This window comes from Bubalus kerabau, chromosome X, assembly GCF_029407905.1.
Source record: "Bubalus kerabau isolate K-KA32 ecotype Philippines breed swamp buffalo chromosome X, PCC_UOA_SB_1v2, whole genome shotgun sequence".
Lineage (NCBI taxonomy): Eukaryota > Metazoa > Chordata > Mammalia > Artiodactyla > Bovidae > Bubalus > Bubalus kerabau.
Genome location: NC_073647.1, coordinates 147,306,892 through 147,322,021, shown reverse-complemented (window position 1 = coordinate 147,322,021; position 15,130 = coordinate 147,306,892). Strand labels below are relative to the sequence as shown.

The following is a 15,130-nucleotide window of genomic DNA, read 5'->3' as shown; positions in this document are numbered from 1 at the left end:
ATAATTAGTATCAGAAATAACCACACGTTAGTTTGTGATTGTGTTCACATAAAATGCATGGGTCAGAAGGACACTTGTAGAACTTAGCCAACTAAAAGTGCCAGCACGAACTAAAAAATAATCCCTTTTCAAATCTAACCACACATCCTTAAGAAGCACCAAGGACAAAGGTCAAATTCTGGAGGGGTTTGGCTCCTGGGTCTGTGCAGTGTGGGAGCTAGAAGTTCACTGGAATATACAACCTGGAAGCAAACAGTTACACTCTGCTGGGAAGATGCTCCGGGGACCTCCTTTCCTGGCTCCCATCCCTGTGGCTGCACCAAACCCTCTACCACTGCCAGATGCTGCCCACCTCGGAGCTGCTGGCAGACACTCTTTTCCACCAGGAGGGCAAAGAGCTGGCCCCCTGGAGAGCAGAGGCAGGGCCAGCGCACATAAAAGTAGAGTCCACTGGCTGCTTTGCTTTAGAGCCTCCTCGGAAGCAGACATTATCCCCAGGGTGGACCGGGAGCTGCTATGAAGCAGTGATCCTGTGCAGAACTCCTCGCTTCTGGGAGGAACGCTGCCCTTGTGTCTGGTGTGAGATGCATGCCCTTCATTTCCCGCCCCATTTCAGAAAGAGTCCACTCTGAGTTCCTAGGCATCCTTCCCAGGGGCTAAGGTATCTTACAGTATCTCTTCTCTGAATGAGGCCTTACTTTTCTGATGCAAAGACCTAATAGCTTCAAAGGTTCTCTTGACTCCCTCTATGGGGTCTAACTGTGCTGTAAGAAGGAACCATGTGGTTCTGCTCAGCTGCTGGCATGAAGGTAGGCTCCATCAAGCTTATTTGCAAGTACTCCTCCAGCCAGATTTACTGACTTAAAAACACAGGGCACCCAGTTAAATGTGAATTTCACACAAACATCAATTTTTTAGCATCAGTGGATCTCACATAATATTTGAAGTATATTTAACGAAAAAGTTACATTCATCATTTATCTGAAGGTCAGATTTAACTGGGTATCCTATATTTTATCTGCAAACCCTACTCCAGCCCTTCAAATCAATGAACACCCAGATTCTCTGAGAATATCAAAGAGGTTAAAATATCATGATTAAGAATCTTTCTGATTGGACTTGACCTTAGCGGCAGGACTGAATACTGAATAGACTCTAAAAATTATGATTCAGCAGGTCTGAATTGCGAACAGGAATCCATGAGTGAATGTTGAAACTAGTTCCAATGATTCTTATCTTCAGGTAGAGTTGCTAGTGCTAAGTGCTAAGTTGCTTCAGTCATGTCCCACTGTTTGTGATCTTATGGACCATAGCCTGCCAGGCTCCTCTGTCCAAGGCATTCTCCAGGCAAGAATACTGGAGTGGGATGCCATTTCCTCCTCCAGGAGATCTTCCCAACCCAGGGATTGAACCCACGTCTCTGGTGTCTCCTGCACTGGCAGGTGGGTTCTTTACCACTAGCACCAAACAAAATAAGCTGAAGCTCCAATACTTTGGCCACCTAATGAGAACAGCTGATTCACTGAGAAAGACCCTGATGCTGGGAAAGATTGAAGGCACAAGGAGAAGAGGGTAACAGAGGATGACGATGGGATCACTGACTCAATGGACATGAACTTGGGCAAACTCTGCAAGGCAGTGAGGTACAAGCAGGCCTGGTGTGCTGCAGTCCACGGGGTTGTAAAGAGTCAGACACGACTTGGTGACTAAACAACAACAAAGCCAAAATATCCACTTAAATAGAATTTCAAATACAAATTGAATACTTTTTAGTGTAAGTACATCCCGTGCAACATTTGGGACATAGTTATATTAAAAGATAATTATTTAGTATTTATTCAAAATTCAAATTGAACTAGGATTTGATGTTTTACCTGGCAAGAATGAAGTTTGGGAAATACTTACTTGACTAGTTGCTACTATTCAAAGTTTGGGCTGAAGTCCATCAGCATGGGTTTCTCCTGGGTGTTTGTGTGAAGCGTAAAATCTGCATTTTATTGGCAGCCCTAGGTGATTCATATGCCCACTCAAGTTTGGTAAGTGCCGCTTAAATCAGGAAAGTTCGTGAAGCCTTGCTACACACGGAACCACATGAGGGAACCTGTAAACGACACATGCCTGGACCAATGCCAAGCTATTGGAGTCAGAAATCGGCATTTCATATGCCAAGATGGCTGCTACGACCCAAAGTAATTCTACCATTTTTTATTTAGCTCAGGAGACAGGAAAGGCAGGGTGTGGCAGTCAAGGGAATGTAAGCAGGAGCAGCAGGTTCACTGGTCTGAGGACCAGCAATAGCAGCAGCATCACCCATGAATTTATTTGAAATGCAATTCCTTGGGCAGGATCCAAGATCTACTAAACCCAAAATTCTGGGGCTGGGTCTGACTCAGCAATTTGTATTGAACCAGCCTACAGGCAATGCTGCTGCCCACTTGAGTCTAAGAACCACTGAGTTACAATCAGACTTTCTTCAATCTAGGCTCTGACATTTGCCATAATTTCAAGTTATTCAACCTCTCTAAAACCCTAATCCCAGCCCCTCCTATATAAAATGGCAGTAATAGGACCATATCTTGGGGTCACAAATGCATTTTGTAAAGCTTTTAGTATGCTGCCTGGCACATATTATAGGACTTGCTATAAATCTTTGCTAAGTAAATCTCTACCTAACCCTCAGAACAGCAGAAGTGTGAAAGGCTCTGTCATCTACTTTTTTCCAGCCTGGCAAGAACAGGGTAGGAAGGACCTGACACTAACCAGTTATACCTTCCTGTGAGGTCAGAAGTGGATGAGTTCAATAGAAATAGAAAAAAGTATCAGAAAGGATTTTTTGTTTAAACCAGGAACCATGTGTGTGTACATGGATTCATGGTGCTGAGGGTCAATTTCCACTTGTCTCAGGCCAGGCCTTGAGATTCCTCACAACTCTGATGTTCTGTGACTTCAACCTAAGAGCAGGGCTGTGTGAACCACTTTCAAACACTTAGCTCAGCCGTAAAAATAGCGACCTACATTGGCAGGGCTATTTAAATCACTCCAGAAACTTCCAGCAACTGACTGAACTGGTTTGCGACTTTATATTTGCAACAGATTGAAACTGTCCAGGACAAAAAAGACCTTCATATTTCATAAGAAGTCAGAGCAGCTATGATGGGTATAGACAAAGCTGTAGAACTATTTATGTTGAGACCATGGTTGGAAGCAGCCCATGGTCACTTCCTGGGTGCATGCCACTAAACCCTGGACCAAATCTTGATGGCAAATCTGCTCTGGGAGAAGGCAGTTTCTTAGCAAGCACCTGCAGAAACACACCTCAGTATCAGAAAAAGGGACACCATGGGGGAGAGGGGATGTGTGTCCTGTTCCCAAGTTCCAAATCAGACATGTTCCAATTCTGCCGCTTACTAGCTTTGTGATTCTGGACTCTTGATTCTTTGTGTCTTAATTTCTTCATCTGTAAAATAGAATTGGTCTCCCACAATGTTCCCCTCAACTGGGGGAGGGGGGCATGCCCTCAGGTATCTAGTGGGTAGAGGCCAAGGACGCTGCTCAAAATCCTACAAGGCATAGGATGGCCCCAACACAAAGAATGATCCAGCCCAAACGACAAGTGCCCCGTACTTGCCGAGAATAAACAAAGTAATGAATGTACAGTTCTTAGCACGGTATTTGACATAGGCGAGTGCTCAACATACTTTAGTGGGGGAAAAAAGCCTTCTCAGTGTTTCCACATAAAGTTGAATTATGATAAGCAGAATGGATCTTTACATCAGAGAAAACCTAGCTTTACATCAGAATTCACACGGCCATTTAATAGCTTTATGGCCTTGGGTGAATTACTTGGCCTTTCAGGTCTTCTGTGTGAAATGGAAGTAATGATATCTAGTTCACAGTGATGCTATCCTGATAGATGAGATACAAAAGCCCTGCAGAGCCGGCCTCATTTAGAACAGTCTCATCAAAGGGTAAGTAGTGTTGCAGGAGGTAGTCATGATAGTAATGAAAATAACTTTTGTATTTGACAGGAGTTTAAACAGCACTTGTATATACATAATTACTTTAGATACTCACAAGCCTGTCTCAGCATGCAATGACAGAATGCCTGCCAAAGCATTAGTGTTTCCATTTTAAAGAGGAAGAAACTGAGGTGCAGAGAGAAGGTAAAACTTGCCCAGTGTTTGATGGAGGCACCGGTTTTCTTCACTGGAGTGAAACAGGCCCGGCAATCTTGCTGGGAGACCACGTGTTGTGTTTTATGTAGAATGTACTAGGGATGTAAATAGACAGAGGAGGGCAGAGGCCACCCAAACTCAACTAAAACAGTGCGTGTCCAGGAGTGAACCCTGAGGCTTCCCAATCAAATTCTCTCTTATGCAAACTATGTCATAACTAAGTGTAACTTCAACTCAGATGGGTTTCCCTGGCAGCACACACAGTAAAGAATCTGCCTGCAATACGGGAGACCTGAGTTTGATCCCTGGGTCGGGAAGATTCCCTGGAGAAGGGAATGGCTACCCACTCTAGTATTCTTGCCTGGAGAATCCCATGGACAGAGGAGCCTGGTGGGCTATAGTTCATGGGGTCACAAAGAGTCAGACATGACTGAGTGACTAACATTCAACTCATGTGCTTCCTCATATACCTGGTAACACTTAGAACCAATGGCCAGGATGACACTGTATCCTTTGAACCTGATATGGAGAAATGAATTTCAATGCTCATTTCAGATATGAGATAACCTAAGCTACAGCTATTCAGTTATTCATCCCTGACACAGAATGACTCTATACAAATCCAATAAAATAAAACATGACCCAGAATTTGATTATCCTCATCTCTTTGGAGTCACAAAGATGATTTTCAGAATAACCCAAATTATAGAGTGCTAAATATGGTATTATAAGACTTAAAGCACTTCCTCATTTATTTTGCTTTAAGTGATGGCAGGGTATCCAAAAAAAACGACAGAATTCCTAATTTCACATAGCATGCAAGCAGATGACCTTCAAGGCTGATGAGCAATGTGGGTTGAGGTAAAGGAAGCAGAGGGGGAGTGAGAAGAATGAACAAAAGATGATTCTAGATGAATTTACAAAGTCCCCAAATTACAAAGTTCCCAAATTCCACATGGGAATCCCAGTTCAATGTGAACTGCATTTATAAAGGGCTTCCCAGGTGGCGCTAGTGGTAAAGAACCTGCCTGCCAAGAGACAGAGGTTTGATCCCTGGGTAGGGAAGCTCCCCTGGAGGAGGGCATGGCAACCCATCACAGTATTCTTGCCTGGAGAATCCCATGGACCAAGGAGCCTTGTGGGCTACAGTCCATAGGGTCGCAAAGAGTCGGACATGACTGAAGTGACTTAGTATGCACATGTACTCATAAAGAAACACAAGGTACGTGATGATCCTGGCCCAGAATCTTATGCAGTAAAACCACAGCTCCCAGTAACTTCCCTACTGGTCCAGTGGTTAAGACTCCATGCTTTCAATGCAGGGTGCATGGTTCAATGCAGGGTTCAATCCCTGGTCAGGGAACTAAAATCCCACATGCCATGTAGTGTGGCTAAAACAAACGAAAAAACACCATAGCTCCCTGTCTGCAGGCAGCTAAGAGTGAAAGTTGGGGAAGGGGAGCGGTAAGTAACACATATAACTAATGCTGAGTACCTAGTATGTACCACGAGTTGTTCTAGGTGCTTGGAATATATAGTGAACAAAATAGACAGTGAAAGCCAGACTCATCAATACAGAAAATAAACAGCCCCCATCACCTGACAGAGATCTGTTTTCCCACCCTAGTATTCCACTAGGACTATGTCTAAGACTACGCTGAAACTTTTAAACTAACTCACCTACATTCCCTGAGCACACGTTTCCCAGGCTCATGTTTCCATGTCTTTGTTCATGCTATTCCCTCTGGCTAAACATTCTTCTTCCCTCACTCAATCTCTCTACCCTCTCGCCATCTGTCCCAAATGGATGCCTTCTTCAAATGCCTACGGAATGGAACTACTGCAGAAAGTAGGCCCTGAATCCCTTGCCCTGAAATCATGACCTCGCATCTCTTGACTCACGGGAAGGCACTGTTTGCAAAACTGAGGTGCCATCTACCTTGTCTAATTAGAATAATGATGTGAATACATATCTTCCTAGATTGTCAGCTCTTGAGAGTTAATACAATTTTGAAAACTTCTACCTGTTGCACTTAGTTGGTGCTCAATGAACACTTATGTCTTAATACAGTCATTGCAACTTGAACTCTTCTCATTAGCCTTACCACCTTGAATTGGAATTTTCTCAGGATAATCTGTCAAATCCCTTGGCCAGTTGTGATTTCCTTAGGACATGGGTGTATCTCCTTCATGTTTAGGTCCCTGGAATCTACACTGAACTTAGTAATGGTAGAAGTGCGACGTTTATTGTTTGTAAACAGACTTGTCTTGTTACATTTGGTTTACTGTGTGTATTAGTCACTCAGTCGTGTCCAACTCTGCGACTTCATAAACTGTAGCCCACCAGTCTCCTCTGTCCATGGAATTCTCCAGGTAAGAATACTGGAGTGGGTTGCAAGTAGACTTGGTTTACTAAGGGCCACAAATTTTGGTACGGAAATAGTCATTTTATCATTGCTTTGGAGGGGAAACATAAATACATGGAAGCAGTAATATAACTTCTTGGTGTCACCTTCTGTGCTTGAATGGCTGTGGGTGTGCGATTTATGTCTCTGCAGAGAAAATGTACAGACATGGACCTCATGGGATTTGCCTCTGAATTCAGCATTGGCTGATAAGCCCACACTCTACGTGACTGGATCCAAAACCACAGTTTTTTAAAATAAGTTTTTAGAAATTAAATTATCAATTTTTGCCTGTTGGGTCTTAGTTGTGGCACATGGGCTCAGTGGTTTCCCTGTGACATGTGGAAACTGGTTCAATGACCAGGGATTGAACCTGCGTCCCCTGCATTGGAAGGCAGATTCTTAATCACTGGACCACCAGGGAAGTCCCATCACAATCACTTTTTGCATCAGCACTGAGTGCAGAGTGGCACATTGAAACTGTTTTATGATATCATTTGTCTGAACAAACGAACGAATGAATAAATGAATGAACACTACTCAAACTCTGGGGCATCCTCTGAAAGGAGTCACGTGACAGTGACTAGGCAGGTCCAGAATTTCTACAAACAGATGCTGCAGCCATGAAAGCAACACCAGGCTCCACAGGAACTTGCTGCCTTGGCATTCCTCAGAGCCTCCTGCTTTGTGCAGACAAAACTGTAATTCAGAGTCTCCAGATCAAAATTAAAAGGCTTAAATCTAAGCCTCATTACTGCTAAGTGTTGAAACCTCAATCAGTGTCCTTGATAGAAGGTTGTTTTAATTTTTCTAGGTCAAGTTTCCCTTAGCTGGAAATGACTTTTCACTGAGGACAAGTTCCCAAGCGCTACCAGAATGTTTCTTCCCCCACCTTCTCATTTTGTGAAAGTGGAGTCCGACAGTCATCCTTGTACACTTCACCTAGAGGAGTGGTCCTCAGGAAGGGGCAATGGTGTCCCCCAGTGGACACTTGCCATTGATGGGAGACACTGTTTTGGTCCTTGCGGTGGGTGGTGGTGGTGTGCTACTGGCATCTAGAGGCTAGAGGCCAAGGATGTCACTACACATCCCACAATGCACAGGATGGTCACACAACAAACAATGAAAACAATAATCTGGCCTCAGGTAGCAATGGTGCGGAGGACGAGAAACAATGACCTAGGTTCATCAACCTTATTTATCTTATTGTGCAACACGGGGTTTCACCCCTCCCCTTCTGCCACTTTCTTCACGCCCTCTGTCTCTGTTTCTATTTGTAAAATGTTTACTTGAACCAATAGACATAGGGACATTTCAGCCCCAAATCCTTGCAGCATCTCTCTTAAGAAAAAGGATATTCTGCTTTAAAATGGCAATACCATATAAAACTCAAATTTAATATTGATATGTGTCATGCCATGCTAAGTTGCTTCAGGCATTGTCTGAATCTTTGCAACCCCATGGACTGCAGTCCACCTGGCTCCTCTGTCCATGGGATTTTCAAGGCAAGAATACTGGAATGGGTTGCCATTCCCTTCTCCAGGGGATCTTCCCGACCCAGAGATCAAACCTGCATGTTTAATGTCTTCTGCATTGGCAGGCGGGTTCTTTACCACTAGTGCCACCTTGGAAGCCCTTAATATTGATATAATACTATCTAATATATAGTCCATATTCAAATTTCCCCAATTTTCCTAATAAGGTTCTTTCATAGGTTTTTGGGGATTTGATTCGGAATCCAATGAAGCCTTACACTAAGCATTCAGTTATCCTGTCCCTTTATTCAATAATGTTTTAAGAGTGCAAAGTTATCCTAACTTCAACACTTGAGAAAAGAAGATGTAAACTTTTCCTTCGACATCCATCAATAACGGCCACTGTTGATAAATCACACCAGAACTTGTTTAAGCACTACTCCAGGAATTCACACAGTGCCTGGCAATGGTAGTGTTGCAGCAGATACTGTCTGTGAGTTGAGCTGACACACGTGTTTAGTTAGAGTCTTTTGGGCAAGGACCATAAATATAGGCAGCTGGGACAGTGCCCCAAAGACTCCTGGATTTTTCAATGGGCAGAGTTCAAGATGAAACATAAATTAATAACCCAACAATCATCCTAGAATTGAAGATGAAGAGATGGGCCAGTCAGGGATGAGAGGCCTCACTCTCTGGTTATTAGGGCAGATTGGGCAAGGAGGACCTCACGGACACATAGCAGGTGCCAAAGAAGAGTTTTGGACATCAAAAGTCCCTCACAGATGTCTTGATAGTCCAGAGGCCTGGACACAGCCAGAATACGTTGTTCACACTTGCTGGAGAACGAGAGACACTTATCTGTCCCTTTGTCCTTCCTCTTCCCAGAAAAGATCTGAGCGGACAAAGGAATCTCTTGAAAAAACAGGACAGCTGGGTTTAGCTCATGGTCCAACTGAGTGGACAAACAGTGCATTGTACAGCCAAGCCCATGTGGTCAATCAGCAACATCCACTGATGCTTGCATCGATGCCCTGCTGCAAGGTTTTGGGGCTGGCTTTGCATCTGATGTCACAACCCTAGAGAACAGTTCTTACTCTCTGAGCTAGAATACAGTCCAAGCACTCTGTCTCTCTTTCAAGCACCAAGTACCCTCATGATGTTACATTCATTTATTCAATTAATCATTCAAAAGATGTTTTCGAGGGCTTTTGTGCACAGCTAGAGCCACGACAAGCAGATAGGGGAGGGTACCATTGATGAGGAAGGCAGGCATCATGGTGCACCATACCTAGGCATGGTCCAGACCTTGGGTATTGCCCTGACTATTTATTTATGCTCCTGAGATATGAGTTCCATGTTAGGAAATTCAGGCATCAGGAGACAGGGAAGTCTACCTTACTCTTCTCCATTTAGACCTCAGGGGCAACTATTTGATCCACACTGACCATTAAATACATTTCCTGCTTCACCTCGGACCCACTCTTTCACTTTGAGCTGGAATATGGAAACTGAGCATGCTCTCCAGACCCAGCAAATGTGTCACGTCTTAGAACTGAATGATCATTACAGGAGGAATGAAAGCCATTGGCTGCACCTTACCAAATGGCCTAATCTAATTTTCAAATGTGTTGTGGAAACACTTTTGCAAACACTCATCATTTTGAGAGGCAGCATTCATGTTCATATTTGACTTATTCATAGCTGATTCATGACCTAATAAAGCTACTCAGTAAGATAAACCAAGTCCAACTGGCTTCCCAGGGGACTTTTTCATGAAACATATACAAAAAATTCAGACATCTTCTGAGTTACCTCTCCATTCTGAACATTATATTTGTGCTATTTGTTGGGGAATGCAGGAATATTCAGATCATTTAAAAATTTTTATGTATGAACATACAAAGTATGTGCTTATCTGGACTGTAGTTTTCTTAATATTCTTCAGTTCAATTCAGTTCACTCACTCATTTGTGTCTGACTCTTTGCGACCCCATGAATTGCAGCACACCAGGCCTCCCTGTCCATCACCAACTCCCGGAGTTCACTCAGACTCACGTCCATCAAGTCAGTGATGCCATCCAGCCATCTCATCCTCTGTCATCCCCTTATTCTTAGATTTCCTTAATAAATTTTAGAATCCTATATTAAAAGTATATCTCAGAACTATCTCTAGATCAAGTTTTTTTTTTTTTTTTCTTTCTGGGTAAGATAAATAATACTTTAAAATTATCTTCAATTAGGTGCCAGCAGGAACAAAAAGAAAGAGATTATAAAATTGAAGGAAGAGAAGAAGAAAATGCTATGATGATATCTGTACCCTTTGGGAACTAAAAGTAAAAAAGGGTTCACAAGAACACTGGCCTGGAAGGCAGGCGAACAACTTCTAAGTCTACAATTTACAGCAGGGATCCGTGAACACTGGGCTTCCCAGGTGGTGTGGCAGTAAAGAATCTGCCTGCAGTACAGGAGACACAGGTTAAATCCCTGGGTTTTGGGAAGATCCCCTGGAGAAGGGAATGGCAACCCACTCCAGTATTCTTGCCTGGGAAATCCCATGGACAGAGGAGCCTGGTGGACTACAGTCCATGGGGTCACAGAGAATCAGGAACATTTCCTGTAAAGAGGTGACAACAAATATTTTCAGCTTCGAGGGTCATGTGGTCTCCGCTGCATTTATTCAACTCTAGTAGCCACAAGGAGAAGGCAATGGCAACCCACTCCAGTGTTCTTGCCTGGAGAATCCCAGGGACGGGGGAGCCTGGTGGGCTGCCGTCTATGGGGTCGCACAGAGTCAGACACGACTGAAGCAACTTAGCAGCAGCAGTAGCAGCAGTAGCCACAATGAGCAAACTAACGGGCACAGCCTGTGTTCCAAGAAGATGTTACTTATCCCCCAAATTTGTATTTGGCCCATCGCCCATAGTTAGGTGACCTCGGATTACAGTGGCACCTCGGAAAATCATTTCTATTTCTGTTCCTCGAGATTCTGATCCAACGAATGAAGGTGCTGGATTAGATGATTTATGAGGTCCTGTCAAGCTCCAAAATGTTCACCTCCATCAACTAAATACGTCTCTTTCTCCAAATGCCATCATCTTTAACAGGATGGGAATATACCCAGACACAAATTACACGAAACTGTTTTTGCAACAGGGTAACAGTTCACCACTCAAGGGAAGTGAACAAGATTCCTATTTTCCACAGCATTTGACCCAAAGATAGAACATTATGATTCAATCCATCACATACCTGAATGTGATGGGGAGTTTTAAACCTCTGAACCATTGATCTTGTCTTCTAAATAGGGCCACTATATAGATGAGTAATGTTTCAAATAAGTAATATGCAGACAGTCTAAAGTTGTAATGAAAAACTTGCTAGACTGGCAGCTTTCCAAAATTCAAATCAAGATTTTGGGGAGCTTGCAGGAAGAGTATGACAAGCTGATTTTTTTAGGGTTTTCAAATGTGATGCTGCAAGATGGTTGAAATATGAAGAGGTATGATACCTAATAATATCCACCACTATTGTAGCCTTATTCACATTTTTAAACCACCAAAGGTCATTTTCCAAACTAAAATGTGTCTCTTTTCAATTGAAAATATGCTTGTTTTTGGTTTGCTATTCCAGTGTCTGCTGGAGATTTCTTTATTTACTGCACCTGCTGTAATGTGTTTAGACTGCACCTGCTGATATCCTTAACACAGGAAGCCAGAGGGTTAGAGCATACTTCCACACACCATGACTACTGCAAAACCCACAGCTTTGACTATACACAGACCTTTGTTGGCAAAGTGATATCTCGGCTTTTTAGTATGCTGTCTAGGTTTGTCATAGCTTTCCTTCCAAGGGGCAAGCATCTAGTGTGCTCTATTTTTACCTAAAATTAGGAAGATTTCTGGTGGCTTTTCACTTAACACCAATTCATACAGAGATGCATGGCTTTGTTATTGAATTTCCATGACCATCACCTTTCCCTGTCACAAGTCTGAATGCACTATGCAGTTTCATGGCTTTTCTTCATTTTGCTTAACAATTAATACAGAAGCAACAAAAGTGTACATGATCCTAACTTCAGAAATTTAAATTTTTAAAATATTTCCTGCTTAGATAACAAAGAGGAAATCATGATTGCCCTAGATTTCTCATCATCTACACATCTTAAAGGTTATCGAAAACGTGTAAGGCTATAGAGAACACAAGAATATAGAGCACACAAACAGATACACTTGAGAAAAGGTAGCTGTCACTCAGAGCGTGCCTACTACTTTTCTTTATTTTCGGGGACTGGGGGGTCCTTAAAACAACTGTGAAGATCCTAAAGGAAAATATGCATTCAAAATGTTGCCCATAGTAACACTCTGAGGCTTGCTTAGTTTTTGTGCTTCAGTACTTGCAGTATGTGGGCTCAACAGCTGTGGCTCCTGCAGTTTAGAGCACAGGCTCAATAGTTGTGGTGCACTGGCTTAGTGGCTCCACGGTAAGTGGGATCGGGTATTTCTGAATTGGGTATTGAACACATGTCTTCTGCATTGGCAGTCAGATTCTTTACAAAACCCGATGACAGGAAACTTACCCATAAAATAATTTGAAAGCAACCAAGAACAAAGTTGATTGAAAACAGATATCCCTAGAGAAATCATATCCATCTTCTTAGAACCCTTTGCAATGAAGGCCAGCCTCGAGCACCCAGTGGTGCTGTCTCTGCTCTTTGTTCCCCACACCAGTGGTCATAAAAGCACAGTTCATGGGCTTGGCCCACTGCCTGCTTTGTATTAATAAATGAAATTTTAGTGGAATATGGCCATGCCCATTGATTTATGTATTGTCTTTGGCTGCTTTGATGCAAATATGGTAGAGCGGAGCAATGCGACAGAGACCATGTGGCCTGCAAAGTCTAAAATGTTTACTATCTGGAACTTTGGAGAAAACGCATGCCAGTATCTGCTCTAGAGTAGTGAGCACCTTCTGCACATCACTTCTCTAGCTCCTATATTACAAGAGAATAGGTGGTGAGAGAGAGAGATGTGAAGAGAGTACGATCACTAGGGTCACCCAGTAGTACAAGTGCAGGTGACGTCATTCAGTTTATGTCATAAGTGACCCTATATCCTACACAGATACAGTTCTCTCACAGGTTTCAACCTCCTTATATCCAAGTAAGCCATGGACCACCAACATAAGGCTTTGCCTAAACTTCGAGCTCAATGAATACAGTTGAGTGAAACTCAACTCTGGAGTTTTTCTAGGGCACGATTGAAGCTGTGGCATTTAGGACAGTGAAATTACTGAGAGCAATAAGCAAACATCTGATTATACCTGTAACGAAATTAGCAGAAACCAAATGGTCCTATTGGCAGCAAAACAAAAAAATGGCTCTTACAGCCATTTTGTTTGACTGGGATTTTACAAGAGTCTCCTTAATGAATTGCAGCCATAAAATACATGATATTAGCACTACGAATCCTTGGTGAATCTTTACTTCCAAGTCATAGCAGAGACAAAGAGCTCAGTCCATGCCCTTTCCAATGCAAACAGCCCAGAAACACAGCCATTGGCACGCTGCTTTATGGGCTGTGTATTTCTCCTTCTGCTCCAGCAGCCCCATTCATCTGGTATTTTACAGTCTTAGCTGGGCTCCAAGGACCCAGCAGGAAAAAGAGGCAGTAATTGCCTTTTGTAAGCAATTAACTTTTTTCTTTCTTTTAAAATTTCCACCTTTATGTTCATCAATTTTTAAGGATGGAGTAAAAATATACACCGTCTGTCATTGCCTCTGCAAAGGAGACAAAGTCAAATGCTTTGTAAACTATCATATCCATTCCTTATATGTTCTCATGCTCAGCATTAGCTATCATTCTACCAGTGCAGTGATTCAATACTTTTGCAACTGTGACTCCATACTACTCTTACCAGTTGCTAGATCATAACAGAAAAGTTTCCAAGATGCTTGGGAGTATTTGGCCCTTTCAAATAAATGCATTTAATTTTTTATGGGTATAGCAAGCTATTTCATTGGCTTTTTCCCCCACTACACTTTTTTTTTAAATTTTTCCCATATGCAGATTCTATTTCATAAGTTTACGTATAAATTTAGAGAATTTATAAAAAAAACTTAAAGACAGTTTGGATGAAAAAGACTAATAAGTGTGATGCTTAAATTTAATATTATTGATTTAGACTTGGGCGATAAAAATATACAGCAAAAACGATGTATTTCAGTGAATGTTCTTTCTTAATAACTTAAAATTCACACAATTCCAATAAAGCACAGAAAATAGGCCTTTGTTCCATGAAAGATTAGACTATAAATATTCCAATAAAAGCTCTGACATCCTATGTACAAATGCCATTCCATCAAGGAGCCCTACTTTGTATACGGAAGATAATGAGGTGTGCAGGAAACACACAGGATGGATTGGTGTACCTAACCTTGTGATGGTTCTAATAATGAACTTTGCTGTGTCTGTGCCTCTGTGTTGAATGACAAAAACTGAAAACTCCAACTCAGTGTAACCTATACCCCATGTTGGGTACAAGGTATTGGCTTTAGCCATCCTTTAAAATGCTGGTTAAATTCTCACCTCCTTTTAGAAGCTTTTGCACTCTAGTCCAGTCCACAGTAGGGTTTCTGAAATTCCTGTAGTCCTTATCATCTCACATCTCCACTTGAGTCGTCCACAGGCAACTCACATTCAGCACATCCAAAACTGAACTCAAGTTCATTCCCTCCAACCCACGCCTATGCCTAACTTCTGAATCCCTATACAAGGCAACTCCTGTACTCCATGAGAAGCTACAGTGAATTTTCCTGAAAGGTATCTGCCTCCTCTTATCTTTGAGTGTTTAAGCTTTCTGGCCCCTTAAGCCTGGAAGCCTTCTCTAACCCTCCATTCATTCTCCCAGCAGAGCTATGATCCTTCTGGCTTAATAGTTCATCCTCCGAGAAACATTCTATCAGCCTGCTCTTTACAATATGGTAGCTACTCACCATATGTAGCTACTGAACACTAGAAAAGTGGTGAATTTGAAATGAGGTGTGCTGTACTGTAAAACAGAAACCATATTTCAAAGA

At 42.5% G+C, this 15,130-nt stretch overlaps 1 protein-coding gene across 1 annotated transcript in view; it reads right to left on the bottom strand.

Annotated features, from left to right (window-relative positions):
• Positions 1-14,768, bottom strand: part of FRMPD4 (FERM and PDZ domain containing 4) — a 213,964-nt gene extending 199,196 nt beyond the window's left edge. Inside the window, exon 1 of the mRNA XM_055563177.1 lies at positions 14,640-14,768. The gene's annotated coding sequence lies outside the window, so the exon portion shown is untranslated. The remainder of the gene's footprint in view (positions 1-14,639) is intronic.
• Between the last annotated feature and the right edge of the window lie 362 nt (positions 14,769-15,130).